Source organism: Odontesthes bonariensis, chromosome 23, assembly GCF_027942865.1.
Source record: "Odontesthes bonariensis isolate fOdoBon6 chromosome 23, fOdoBon6.hap1, whole genome shotgun sequence".
NCBI lineage: Eukaryota > Metazoa > Chordata > Actinopteri > Atheriniformes > Atherinopsidae > Odontesthes > Odontesthes bonariensis.
This window is the reverse complement of record NC_134528.1, coordinates 25,020,688-25,033,725: the sequence shown is the minus strand read 5'-3', so window position 1 is coordinate 25,033,725 and position 13,038 is coordinate 25,020,688. Positions and strand designations below refer to the sequence as shown.

The 13,038-nt window shown below is 44.5% G+C and overlaps 1 long non-coding RNA gene across 1 annotated transcript in view; it reads left to right on the top strand.

The window, feature by feature from the left end:
* Nucleotides 1–2,438, top strand: part of LOC142374215 (uncharacterized) — a 41,342-nt gene extending 38,904 nt beyond the window's left edge. Inside the window, exon 3 of the long non-coding RNA XR_012768665.1 lies at nt 1,350–2,438. This is a non-coding gene — a long non-coding RNA (uncharacterized LOC142374215). The remainder of the gene's footprint in view (nt 1–1,349) is intronic.
* Nucleotides 2,439–13,038: the final 10,600 nt, after the last annotated feature.

Here is a 13,038-nt window from a genome sequence, read left to right as displayed (position 1 = left end):
TAATCGGTGGGCTTTCATGCAAGATAGAGCCAGTTTGAGACTAATCCTGCTCAAAGTTTTACACGATCGACTTCCCATCCATTGGTGATTATTTTTGTACTGCAATCTCACCAAAAAATGGATAGCAGTTAGGAGCTTTACGGTTTGATTTTATTTATATAGTTGGGTATTATCTAAATATATCTATAGGTATATATGTACATAATTAGTGCTTAGTTACTTAGATTTTATTATTCATGCATCACTGTATCCGTCATATCTCGTGAGTAATGCCCGACAAGAAACAACAGCCGAGCACGATATTGCAATCTCACACTTTCCAAGCCATGGATTGTGACACCACTATTTATAGGATTTGTGCCTATTTTTCGTTTCATGGTAACAGGGCTGTATGAGTATGACCCTCACAGAGAAATTATCCAAGGAAGACATTTCCTCTGTCCTCGCCAAAAAATAAAGCATCAGAGGTTTGCAAATTAAATTCACAATCAGTCTTGCGCATTTAAAAAAAAAAGAGTTCTATTGAGCAATGAGGTTTGAATGAAATTCTCCTCGTTTACACTTTTAAGTAGAACCAGTGCAGACTTTCGTGAAAATTATACGTCTCTTTGGGCTTTGGGCTTGTATTGCACATAGTGTGTCGAGAAAGTTTGATCTAATAAAGGGACAAATAGATTTGATTAAATACCAGCAAATTCTGAAAGGAAACATCACCCTAAAACGGTCTTCTGCAACAGGATAAAAATTAGATAAGTCAGCAAGTCTGTGTCCACGCCGGCATCATCTTCTTTCACTGAGCCTTTTCTTTGTCATCCTGTTGGTTCGGGCCTCCTTTTTAATGCAAAGTGTGACATTCACTCCTACTCCCCCGTAAAAGAAAAATCCAGCTGCTTAGCTGTTAAACGTTTTTTATATGTACGTGTTTTTCCTCTCATTTCTTTTGTCTTCTGCTGAAAACAAATCAGTTGGAACAAGTGAAACCTAAACAGGGAACTGAAAGACCGCTTTGATTCATGCACATGTCCACAATAACAGTTCAAAGAAGTGTGTCCAGTATTATCATCAGTGACTAAGAGTTTCCTATCAGTACATTGTAAAGCTTCATAACTTTCATAAAAAGAATACTGATAATGCTCAATCAAGAAATCAATAATGAATCAAGACATCAATTCAAACCCAGCATTCAGTTTAAAATGCTTCGAAAGTAGATTCCCTTTCCCTTTTTCTCTTGAATGGCAAATATATATCTAGATTTATATCAATAAGCACCTTCCTGTCTTACATACAAGTTTTCATGAGAACGATGTTCATATTTGTTTTTGAATAACATCACTCTTATTTGTCTCCAGGATCTGATGATTCAGCGCTTTCAATGGGGGCGAGGGAACTGTGAGAAAACAAACTCGGAGCCCTCCACCTCATTATTATTCCCCCGACCTCTGCCCGCTCTTGCCTGACTGTAAGCAGAAGAGGAAGCTGAGGAAATGATATGACCGAGCTGCTGTTTTGACAGACAGTGTTTACATGCACCCAACACATGTGGATGGTTATGTGGACATACGCCTGTATCTTATTTGTACAGAATATGGCAGTCTGACTGTGCATTTAGTTGTATTATGGGATTTGTGTTTTTATATTTTCATACACTTTCGAGAACCGAAGTGGACTCAAAAGAACAGAACAGTTTTGGTCATTAGTCTGCGTTTTCCTCCATCTTTGCATATAATGACCAGGTCTTGAAATTAAGTACATACAGCATTGGATGAAAAAACAAACCAAGACATTTTACATCAACATCATTTACGTCAATTTTCATTTAACAGAATATGTACCAAAAGGCAGAAGTGGCAGTAAGCTGATGCAGGTCAAATGTACTTGATTAATTGATCCCAAGTGATTGTGAACAGCTTTAGAAAAGCAGAAGTTTTGTCAGTTTGCTGGTCTGGAGCTTTCATTTGTGTACTACCACAATGCCAAGAACGAAAGACATCAGCAAAGGTAATAATGACGCAATTGTTGCTGTCCATCAATCTAGAAAGGGTTATAAGCCCATTTCCAAACCATTTGGAGTCCACCCCTCTACAGAGAGAAAGACCATTCACAGACAGCTGTCGAGCTTCCCAGGAGTGGACGTCCCAGCAAGTTCACCCCAAGGTCAGACCATGAGATGCTCAGAGAAACTGTAAAAAACCGAAGAGCTACATCTGACATACAGGCCTCGGTTAGCATGTTAAATGTTAAAGTTCATGACAGTACAGTTAGAAAAAGACTGAACAAGTATGGCAGTTCTCCAAAAACAGCATGGCAGCACGGCTTATGTTTGTGAAAAAACTACAAGACTTCTGGAAAAATGTTCCAGATCAAGGTTCATAATACACAGCACCATCTTTGTAAAACAACGCCTCATACCAACTGTCAAGCATGGTGGTGGAGGGTTGATGATTTTTCTTTTTTTTTTTTTTGCTGCCACAGGACAAGGTGCCCATTGCAGTCATTGATTCCACCACAAACTCCTCTCTATACTAAAGTATCCCAGAGTCGAATGTGAGGCCATCTCTCCGACAGCGAAAGCTTTGCTTAACTTGGGTTTTCTAACAGGACAACGATCCCAAACACAGCAGCAAAATCTACAACAGAATGCCTGAATAAGGAAAGAATCAAAGTGTTGCAATGGTCCAGTCAAAGTCCCGACTCCAACCTGATTGAAATGCTGTGGTGGGACCCTAAAAGAGCTGTGAATGAACAAATACCCACAGACCTCAATGTGGTGAAGCAGTGTTGGAAATAAGAGAAGGCCAAAATTCCTCCACAATCATGTGAGAGACTGTTAAAGGAGAATTCCGGCATTTTTACAAACATATCCCATCTGTTGGAGACCAAGGAAAGTTTGCCAAAGGGAAAAATGCGAGAAATTTTCATGCCCGCTGCGCAAAGTTGTCCGATTGCACTGATTTCCATGAAAGCGGGCTCTATCGGGCAAGCTTTTAACCTTTCCTGAGGTTCTTAATGTACGGAGCCCTTAAAATGACATGGCAGAGTAAAATAAAACCCAAGGGTTTCTCGTGCCCACCAGAAACTTTCACTTTATTGTAAAACAGTGTAGGTTAGGCAGCAGGATGGGCAGAGAATCGTCATGTAGGTCAGCCGCGGCTATTCAGAGACAACACGGGAAGCCGGACAGCCTCTCCCATTCTCTGGCGAAATTGCTACATCTTCAATGTTAAATTGACAATAAAACAGTTATTCACAAAACACAAGATATGCCCAATACTGCATTTACTTTCATAACTACAACATGTTGTCCTGTAGCTTAATGAAGTGATTTGTTCTGAATCGTCGCCGTTCACTGAGGAAATCATGTTATGAAGCCGCCACTAACAGCCAGGCTTCCGAGGCAGCCCGGCGTCTCTGGGGGTAAATTAGACATGGGCGTGTCAATATGAGGGGCTGTGTCGGGATGATTGGAGTTAGTGTTTGTCCATCAGATCTTGTGGCAGCAGAATTTTTAAGCGGGAAGAAGCACGCTGGAACTGCAGTCCCAAAGCGGTTGTGCATTTGTTTGTCGTGTTAGCTAGTAGTTTTGTCACAATGGCGTAATATGGGCTTCCCCTGTTTTAAAAGTCAGCAGCCGCCACTGATGTAGGTCTAATGTCAGACGCAGGTCAACTTTCTGCGGATATATGCACCAGGACACACTAGGCCGCAGCTCGATGATCGACTTTGTGGTTGTATCCTCGGACTTGCGGCCGTATGTCCTGGACACTCGGGTGAAGAGAGGGGCGGAGCTGTCAACTGATCACCACCTGGTGGTGAGTTGGCTCCGCTGGTGGGGGAGGAAGCCAGTCAGACCTGGCAGGCCCAAACGTATTGTGAGGGTCTGTTGGGAACGGCTGGCGGAATCCCCTGTAAGGAGGAGTTTCAACTCCCACCTCCGGCAGAGCTTCAACCATGTCCCGAGGGAGGTGGGGGACATTGAGCCCGAATGGGCCATGTTCCGTGCCTCCATTGTTGAGGCGGCCGACCGGAGCTGTGGCCGCAAGGTGGTCGGTGCCTGTCGTGGCGGCAATCCCCGAACCCGCTGGTGGACACCAGTGGTGAGGGAAGCCGTCAAGCTGAAGAAGGAGTCCTATTGGGCCTTTTTGGCCAGTGGGACTCTGGAAGCAGCTGATGGGTACCGACAGGCCAAGCGGAACGCAGCCTCGGCGGTTGCTGAGGCAAAAACTCGGGCTTGGGAGGAGTTCGGGGAGGCCATGGAGAACGACTTCCGGACGGCCTCGAGGAGATTCTGGTCCGCCATCCGGCGGCTCAGGGGGGAAGCGGTGCACCGTCAACACCGTGTATGGTGAGGGCGGGGCTCTGCTGACTTCTACTAGGGACGTCGTGAGTCGGTGGGGGGAATACTTCGAGGACCTCCTCAATCCTACCGACACGCCTTCCGATGAGGAAGCAGAGTTGAGGAGCTCGGACGTGGGACCTCCCATCTCTGGGGCTGAGGTCGCCGAGGTGGTCAAAAAACTCCTCGGTGGCAAGGCCCCGGGGGTGGATGAGGTCCGTCCTGAGTTCCTCAAGGCTGTCTTGGTTGACACGCCTCTGCAGCATCGCGTGGACATCGGGGGCTGTGCCTCTGGACTGGCAGATTGGGGTGGTGGTCCCCCTCTTTAAAAAGGGGGACCGGAGGGTGTGTTCCAACTATAGGGGAATCACACTCCTCAGCCTCCCTGGTAAGGTCTATTCGGGGGTACTGGAGAGGAGGGTCCGACGGATAGTCGAATCTCGGATTCAGGAGGTGCAGTGTGGTTTTTGTCCTGGCCGTGGAACAGTGGACCAGCTCTATACCCTCCGCAGGATCCTGGAGGGTGCATGGGAGTTCACCCAACCGGTCTACATGTGTTTTGTGGACTTGGAGAAGGCGTTCGACCGTGTCCCTTGGGGACTCTTGTGGGGGGTGCTCCGGGAGTATGGAGTGCCGGACTCCTTGATACAGGCTGTTCGGTCCCTGTATGACCGGTGTCAGAGTTTGGTCCGCATTGCCGGCAGTAAGTCGGACATGTTTCCTGTGAGGGTTGGACTCCGTCAGGGCTGCCCTTTGTCACCGATTCTGTTCATAATTTTTATGGACAGAATTTCTAGGCGCAGCCAGGGCGTTGAGGGGGTCCGGTTTGGCGACCTCAGAATCGGGTCTCTGCTTTTTGCGGACGATTTGGTTCTGTTGGCGTCGTCAGGCCGTGACCTTCAGCTCTCACTGGAGCGGTTCGCAGCCGAGTGTGAAGCGGCTGGGATGACCATCAGCACCTCCAAATCTGAGACCATGGTCCTCAGCCGGAAAAGAGTGGAATGCCCTCTCCGGGTCGGGAATGAGATCCTTCCCCAAGTGGAGGAGTTCAAGTATCTCGGGGTCTTGTTCACGAGTGAGGGACGAATGGAGCAGGAGATTGACAGACGGATCGGTGCGGCGTCTGCAGTGATGCGGGCTCTGCACCGGCCCGTTGTGGTGAAGAAGGAGCTGAGCCAGAAGGCGAAGCTCTCGATTTACCGGTCAATCTATGTTCCTATCCTCATCTATGGTCACGAGCTGTGGGTAGTGACCGAAAGAACGAGATCGCGAATACAAGCGGCCAAAATGAGTTTCCTCCGCAGGGTGTCTGGGCTCTCCCTTAGAGATAGGGTGAGAAGCTCGGTCATCCGGGAGGGGCTCGGAGTAGAACCGCTGCTCCTCCGCATCGAGAGGAGTCAGATGAGGTGGCTCGGGCATCTAGTGAGAATGCCTCCTGGACGCCTCCCCGGTGAGGTGTTCCGGGCCCGTCCCCGGGGAAGACCCAGGACACGTTGGAGAGACTATGTCTCTCGGCTGGCCTGGGAACGCCTCGGGGTCCCCCCAGAAGAGCTGGAGGAAGTGGCCGGGGACAGGGACGTCTGGGTCTCTTTGCTCAAGCTGCTGCCCCCGCGACCCGATCGGACCAGCGGAAGATGATGGATGGATGGATGGATGGATGGATGGATGGATGGATGTCATTTTAAGGGCTCCGTATTAACGTGTATCAAAATACTTTTTACCGAATTGGCCGTGGTGTCAGTAGCAATACAATTCAACCCAGGGGCTAACCATACCATTAGCTAGCACAGACATTATACATTTTGAGATTTCAAAAACAGCGCACTTACCTTTCTCAGCTTCCGTGTTCCACAGGCGTGCGCACAAATTAAAGCGACACAATGTAACTTCTCAAAAAGCCCACTCTGGAGCTCCCCCTACAGGCTTGGAGGTAATGTACGGTTACACTGTCGTAAATACAACACCCTTTCACTTTTTCACGTTTGTTGACGAACCGGCGAGGAGTCAGAAGGTGCAAGCTATGTCGACCGAGAAGGTAAGAGTAATCAAATGTACCTGGGAGCGTGAGAGGGGTCTATTTGTTTTTGCGGTAGGTGTGCCAGAAAGCAAGTCGAAGTACTTCCGCTCAGCTCCCGGGCCGCTACCGGGCCGCTCCAGCAAAGTTACATAGCGCAGTTTTTCCAACTCAGACCCCCGAAGGTCATAGGAGACAGGCCAATCGTAATATTAAAACTCATTCTAGCCGCACAATTTCTTTCAAGCTGTTATTTTAAGGTAGAAATGTTACATAGTATTGCTTTAATCGATCGCCGAAGTCATACACTATAGTATTCCAAAATTGTCTTTTTGTCCACCAAAAACGACCCTCGGGAACCGAACTACACATTGCCATGTTTGTTATTGTTTCCTATCGAACAACTGACTCGTTTCAACACCCATTTTCCCCGTGATGTCATGACGTGTCACATGACTGCTTGAAGAGCGCACCTTCGCCCATTATTCAGCTGCGGGAGATAAGAACCCTCGGGATTTCATTGGAAGCAATTTTGAGATGGATAGTTCGTCAGATTCTGATGTTGGAATGGAAGATTTTGACGAGTTTGATGGTCGGGGTTATCTTTTTGAACCAGAATACACTGATGAAGAGTTGTTGGCACAAGATGCAGCGAGGATGGCTCAAAACGATGATCCAGAAACAGGATCTGCTGCTAGGTCACGCATTGGGGAGACATGGTGGTGCAGATGTGGACAATGTATTGCACTGACTACAGAGGAAGACAGTACTTTGGAATACTATTGTGTATGACTTCGGCGATCGATTAATTTGTGCGCACGCCTGTGGAACACGGAAGCTGAGAAAGGTAAGTGCGCTGTTTTTGAAATCTCAAAATGTATAATGTCTGTGCTAGCTAATGGTATGGTTAGCCCCTGGGTTGAATTGTATTGCTACTGACACCACGGCCAATTCGGTAAAAAGTATTTTGATACACGTTAAGAGCCTCAGGAAAGGTTAAAAGCTTGCCCGAAAGAGCCCGCTTTCATGGAAATCAGCGCAATCGGACAACTTTGCGCAGCAGGCATGAAAATTTCTCTCGTTTTTCCCTTTGGCCAACTTTCCTTGGTCTCAAACAGATGGGATATGTTTGTAAAAATGCCGGAATTCTCCTTTAACAGAATACAAACAACAAAATGTTATTGCTTGAAAGGTGGTTCTACAAGCCATTGAATCATTTTACTAAGGGCGTATTCACACCTACCTCGTTTGGTCCGGACCAAACGACCAAACGGACCAGATTTCCGTTGGTTCGGACCTTTTGGGATGGTCTGAATACAAACCACCGAACTCTGGTCCGGACCAAACAAGCGGACCGAGACCGAGCTGAAAGGTCGTACTCGGTCCGTATCAAACGAACCCTGGTGCGGATCTTTTGGAGGTGTGAAAGCAGACCGGACCTAATCCCAGACTTTTTGCTTTTTTGTACCTCGGGAGCATCCGTCGTTTGTCTGCTGCTAGGTAACAGAACAGAGCGTCGTTCTTCTAATTACTAGACCGGCTGTGGTAAAGCTAACGAAAGACCGAAAATAATATTTCTAGACCGAAAATGAGTAGGGGACAAACGTGGGCCGAAGAGGAGACCCGTGCTCTTGTGGACGTTTGGGCAGATGCCCACATATCATATACGTTGAAAAAACATATAGTTTTGATTATATTAAAAGCAATAACGGCTCGGAAAGCGTCCATGACTACATTCACTTTTGAACTTAGCACTTTGTGTTGCGCGTGTCGATTCTGACCAATAGCCGAACGACTTCAGGGCGCGTGGCTTTGATGACATATTTTGGTCCGTTTACTGAAATGTACAGTCTGAAAGCGAACCGCACCAAAATGAAAAAAAAAGGTTCGGACCAAAGCAAGTGAACTATCGGACTTTCCTGGTCTGAATACGCCCTTAGTTTACTTAGTTTTTTTTCACTCTGTTTCTACATTTTGTCTTAGTTTCTGTTAAATTAGCAAGGACATGATAAGTCGTGTTGTTTTTCAATTGAGGTTGTATTTGCCTCAGTGGAAGACCTGATAAGGACCAGATGATTTTTTTTGATGTGGTAAACCTTTGAGATGACAGTGTGTACTTTCTTTTTCTGACTGTATTTTCAGAATATAACAATGGTAAAACCCAGGTAATTTGCTAGACAAAACCCCAAAAGATTTCCAGCATCAGATTTGTTTGCTTAGCTTAAGAGGGAAAAAATGACTGTGATTTTCAACTCGTGCTGTCGTTATGTTACGCTGTGCCTCGTCTTGCTCAGTATCGGTGTACTGTATGACTAACCATTCAAAACCACCTCCCTCCTTATCAACCCATAATTTGCAGACTCCCTCTGTCAGGTGGAATCATCAAACAAACACGTTTTACTGAGTGACAACACACAGTGTCTCAACAGCTCATTTTCTATCAACCTCCCAGCTGAAATACGCCACAATCAAACGCCACATGTGTGTTAATTTGTAAACCAGAGGGAAAAGAACAAAAAGCAAAACCGTTTTCTTCCAGGCTGTGATAACCTAAGTGGAAGGTAGAGAAAGAGCACAGACTGACAGCGTTTTTTATATGTATAAACTGAGTTAAACCTTCTTCATCCTGACTACCCCTTTGTCTCCTCACTTTTATTTCACTTCCATGTGTTATTTCCTTCTTCTTATCAGGAATATTTCTGATTTTCTATGATGTTTCTGTGTGCAGTTCGTTTCGTTATGAGAATGAAAACATGACACAAATGTTTTTTCCTGTCCAGCCCACGGAAAAGTGTTTGTCAGCTGTTCGATGTGCGTTTGTGTGTTCTGCAAACTGAACAAACAATGGATACAATTGCTTGGTTTATTAAACATTGAACTGGAAGCTAACGAATACAACGTGCATCATTATTGTTTTTGGCTGCTTATGTGATAGCAACAGGTAATTTGCAGCCACAAACCGTGTAAAGGAGGAGTTTAGGATTTGTGCAGAGATGGAAAAACAAAGAAATCAGCCGGAACAAACTTGTAGCTTTTTTTTACCCACAATTGTTCCATTATTTTGATCACTGGTCCTCTATATGAATCTAAATCATTGTTTCGCTTTAACTTCAACAGTTGTGTGTCCAAACCTTTGTTAAAGGATGTGTTGCTGCACTGTAGAGAACTTAAGCTTGGGTGGATCCTCTACAGGAAATGACTGTATCATATGATAATTGAAAAAAATGATGGTTACATTCACACCCCCACATGGAATATAGCAGGTAGTGCAGCCAGTTAACAAATAAGAGTATTTCCTCTCTAACTGACTGAAACCACAAGTGTCACACAGACTACTAAGTTTAGAATTGTAATGTGCTTCCAAGAAAGTCTTAGTCCATATATATACTTTCTTCTACATATTCACATAACCATGCGCATCTGAAGGCAACGTGGGGTTCGGTGTCTTGCCCCAGGATGCTTCAACAGCCGGGAGTGGAACCATCGACCTTCAGGTTAGTAGGCGACTGCTCTTCCTCCTGAGTATACATAGCCATGAGTATATTTTATGAGTTCACATTCTTTGACGACCAGTGAGTTTTCAGTGGAATAATAGATGCTACATGTAAGTTATTTGACACTTGCCACAGACTTTTAGGCATCACCATCACCATCCCTATTTGGTAAGAGAATTTCCCTAGCAGGACAGTAAAAGAATAAGGCTACAAGAACACAACAAATTCTCCAAATAAATCAAATGGCATCTGTGGGAAGCAAACACAGTCCACAGAGATGCCACTCTACAACCCACAGGGTCTAGCAAATCAATTACCGACGTAACGTGAGGGTTTGATGGGTGGTAGTTAAGCCACTCTTCAAACAAACAGCAGGATGGAGATGGATTATTCGTTCAGCAGCACATTACTCGTTTTCTTCTTCTTCACAACAACAGTCTCCTCACACTTGCTTGTTTGCCTAAAGTAAAAGTTGGGAAAACACATGCAGAATCACCAGATTTTCACCCTGGAAGTCACAATGCAAAGGAGTGCTAAACATGTAATTATAGAAATATATTTCCTGTTAGACACAAACATGTAAATAATTTACGTGTAAAGAATAAGTGAACTCAATGTATGAATTAACTTTAAAACTTTACGCTAACTTTCTGGTCCCAGACTTTCCAGGTAGGTACCATTTGTCCTCACCCTGACTGATCAATTCTCTGTTATTGTCTTGAAGAGCACCTGCGTGATATTAGGTGAAAAACTTATAACATAATGTTATGGCTGATGGTGTATTTCACAGAGGAAACATTGATACTGAGAGGAAAAACTGTAGAACAGCAACTTCAAACTGTAAATGCCGAGCTGTTGCAGCCACAGAAACTTCCTAATGTGCATGCAGTAGAACTATGTTCAAGCATGAACTTTCATGTGTGTGTTTTTGCGTTTGTTACTTTATTATGGCCTTTTCTGGTATGGTACAATCACTAAAGCAGGGGTGGCCAACCTGCGGCTTCTGAGCCGCATGTGGCTCTTTGTCTGGTTTCATGCGGCTCTTACGTTCATATCAAAATTTGTGTTTGTGTTTTTTTGAATGTGCGTGTTCGCTTCGTTTGAGTTCAATACGGCAGCGGTCTCCAACCTTTTTTGCTCCAGACTATATTTTCACAGACCGGCCTTTCAGGTGTGGCAGATAAATACTACAAAATAAAATGATACGACCAACACAGATACTGTGGTACTTAGTAAATATAATAATAAACTTGAATCCACTGTGTACTTGTATGTAACTATATTAGCAGCGTCCTCCTGACATAACATCTTTTCTGCCTCCTAACGCTCTCTGGTCGCTATGGTAACGCTTAAACATGCCTTCAAAATGCATCTTTCTTTTTCTTAGTGGTCACAGCTTCTTCTTCTGTCTCCTCACTGGGAAGAAGCTTTCCAAACACGTCTGTTTTTGACCCATTTTGCTTGGTTCATGGGTTTAATATCAGCGTTGATGCATCACGTGACTGAGACAAGAGTTAAGAGTCAAGAACAGACGGATGGAAAGGAGAGAATTTTGTCATTTTTCAAAATAATGTGGCTCTTTGTGGTAACACAGTAAAAAATGCGGCTAGTAGTCTCTGACTGGTTGGCCACCCCTGGACTAATGTAAAAAACATTATTTCTCGGGACATGGTGAGCACATGTATACATGAGGGTTGGGCAAAAACTGTCAATTGTTATGTTAAGAGAAATGCACAAGCTTATTTTGTATGTGGAAGCAAGGAAGTCAGTGATTATAAGAGTGGAAGTTTGCCATTATCAGTACTATAAACGGCAAAGGAGAATGAAACTCAGGGTGAACCGGGCGCTGTGGAAAAAATGAATTAAAAAAATGCATGAAGAATTCTGTTCCTGCCACTAATTTATAGGGTTATGGTGATACACGCAGCTACTGATGCCACATAATCAATAATAACATATTTTGTCAACTGTTACATGATAAGCATCCTCATGCTGATTGTTCCGTTATTTTTCTTCTTTTCAGCCTCAGCGGGTCCTAAATTATTCTATTCATACAAGCTGATGTAATGCAGCAGCGATTAAAAGATTTGGGGTAGAGCGACACTTCCATACAGCTGCACGGGAGAGCAGGAGTCCACATAGATTTGAGCAACACAGTATACACTCTGGATAGCAATTAATATCAAGCACACAAGGGAGTTAAATTCTAAGCTAAATCAACCATTGAAAATTTACTGACATCAATAATAATCTTGTAGTCGATTTTCGAAGTTTGTTCTCCTACTGACTTGTCACAAGACTGCTTGTTCTGGACCCCTTGGCATCACTGAAAGATTCTGCTCAAGCATATGATGTGCAGGGTTACATAATGGTATGAAAGGGTAGATTTTAAGCCGAACCGAGAACTCTTTTAAACTGTGGCCAAGTCATTTTGGTGCCCGGGAGCTGAGGGACCTTGGAAAGTTTTAGTAGAGATACTGACCATAGGCGCTTTTGGTGCAGTTTTGTACCCAAGGGTTGTTGCTTTGACCTTACTTTATGCAGCTATTTCCTCTTACTTTGATCATATTTAATTATTCAATCATCCTGACTCATGTTATTCCTCTAAATGTAGCAGACTAATGATGACACTGTGCGTAAGGATACTGTCACAGCCTCTGTTAATGCAACAAAAATGCTGATCTTACTTGTTCTTATGTCAAGTGCAAAAATAAGATGAAAACATAGCTTTCTGTTCTGCATTGAAAGGGGCTGAACAGCACAGTACACCTGCCATGCTGTGTGCATCCGGATGGAAGAGAGAAAAGAAGAACTCAAGCAGGAAGAAGAGAATCTTAATTACAGTCATAATCTTCACCTGCTGGCTGGATGTCATGCTCCTTTTAGTTTACATGATAGCGCCCTGGACTCAGACGGCCTGATGAACTGACATTATGCTCTGTCAGGTAGCTGTGAGGCTTTTAAGCGCACCCTCTGCTTCTCCCTCCACAAGAAGCATCTTCTACTTAACTGACTGACTCCAAACAAGCAGTGGTGGAGGAGGAGGAGGAGAGGAAAAGATGAGCAAGGACACTAATTTAAGGTTGGAAACAGTATAAAAGAAAATACTGTTAGAGATGTGAAAGAGGATGATTTGAAAAGAAGATGAAGGTCAGGATAAAGAGGAGTCACGTAAACAGAATGGAAAGAAAAACAAG